Consider the following 1,957-nt stretch of genomic DNA (forward strand, 5'->3'; position numbering starts at 1 on the left):
CTTCCACTTTCCATGGCTCCAGAAAGCATGGAGTCCGTGAGAATGTGGAATTCTGTCCTTCATTGCCCTCCCTTTGATCAGGATTCTTCTGTGGAATCTTTGATCACAATACCCAGGCGTGGTTGCGGGGCACTGTCCAGTTCTTCTGGTCTCAGGCACAGGAGTCACTGAGTCAGGGTGGCATTTCCATACCCTCCTCTTCCTCCTGGTGCTCAGGCAAATGGAGACCAGCTGCTGTCCCTGGGATGGCCTCTGGCAGGCTTGAAGACATCGGGTCCCTGCACAAACAAGGAGGCAGAGCGGAGGCACCAGAAGCCAACACACTGGGACATGTTTGGAAACCATGGCCCTTGACCTGATCCCACGAGGTGTCAGGTCGTGCATCAGCAACCTCAACAACTCCTCTCGACTCAGTCATCAACTGTGTTGATCACGCAACCAAAAAGTTGGCCATTCAACGTTTGACAGGTGTACAACTTATGGCAGTATTTACAATAGTCAGTGTGCAGCCTGCCCTTAGTCAACGTGAGTTTTCATGAGCCATGAACGCCCCCGTCTCCTCTCCCTTTTGCCTCTGGTTGAGTGCCACCGCGTCACTGCCAACTCATCGCTACCCTGTGCTCAACAGGGTGAGACTCCACCTGGTCCCGCACAGTCCCAACCACTCTTCTCCGTGTGAGTCCAGAGTTGTGGCCACAGTGTCGATCCATCGTGTGGAGGGCCTTCCTCCTTGTCACTGCCCCTCTGCCAAGCATGCTGTCCTTCTCCAGGGACTGGTCTCTCCTGACAACATGTCCAAAGGACGCAGGATGCAGGACGGAGTCTCGCCATCCTTGCCTCTAAGGAGCCCTCTGGCCACACTTCTTCCAAGACAGATGGGTTTGTTCTTTTGGCAGTCCATGGTGCTCTCAATAATTCCAATGCACCGATTCTTCTTCAGTCTCCCCCATTCAAGGTCTCTGGTCACCGCTCATGAACTTTGGTCTCTCCATACCAGCCTTTTCTTGTCTTTTATATAGGTGAGGTGTACAATATTTGTCATTTTGTAATTGGTGCTTTTTTCCTCACTCCACACCACATCATTCCGCTCCCTCCAGGCTGTAGCATGTATCTTTCCCCCACTGGCTGAGTTGTGTTCCACTGTGTGCAGGGACCGCATTACGACATGCACCATCTGTGTGGGTCGTCGGAGTGGCTTCCACCTCGCTGGCCATTGTGAGCAGTGCTGCAGTGGACACTAGCGTGTCCGTCTCTGTCCGAGTCTCTGCTTTCGAGCCGTTTGGTGTGTCTGCAGCTGGCAGTGGAGGTGCTGGGTCCTGTGGTCAGTCTATGTTGAGTATTCCGAGGACCCGCAGTCCTGTTTTTCACAACAGCTGGGCCATTGTGTGTTCCCCCAGCCAGGCAGAAGGGCTCCAATTGCCCCCATCCTCACCAACCAGCGTGATTGTCTGTGCGTCTTAACCCTAGGACCCTCCACCCACTACCATCGGGTCAATCCCACTCACAGCGACCCTACAGGGCAGGTGGGAGAGACGGTCACTCATTAGGGGGAGCAGATAGGTTCACTTTCGTTCCTTCGAGAGGCTGGTGGGTCTGAACCACTGACCTTGTGGTTCGAACCCCAACTCGTCACCCAGTACACCATTGCGAAAGGAGCCTCAGTTGTGCAGTGGGTTACACATTGGGCTGGGGACCACAAGGTCAGTGATTTGAATCCAGCAGCTGCTCCTTGGAAGAAAGAGGAGGCTTTCTGTCTCCAGAAAGATGACAACCTTAGAAACCAAGGGGCAGGCAATTCTACTGTGTCCTACAGGGCCACTCTGAGTGAGCTCAGCTCCATGGCAGTGAGTTTGGTTTGCGCGTTCTTTGAGCGGGCGTACAATGACACAGCGAGATAGCTAAGGTTTATTGTGCCAACCTGGCTGATAAACACATGGGGTTAACTGAAGGGCGGAGA

Source organism: Echinops telfairi, unplaced genomic scaffold (genome assembly GCF_000313985.2).
Source record: "Echinops telfairi isolate 266 unplaced genomic scaffold, ASM31398v2 ScPeMD7_7469;HRSCAF=8507_0, whole genome shotgun sequence".
Taxonomy (NCBI): domain Eukaryota; kingdom Metazoa; phylum Chordata; class Mammalia; order Afrosoricida; family Tenrecidae; genus Echinops; species Echinops telfairi.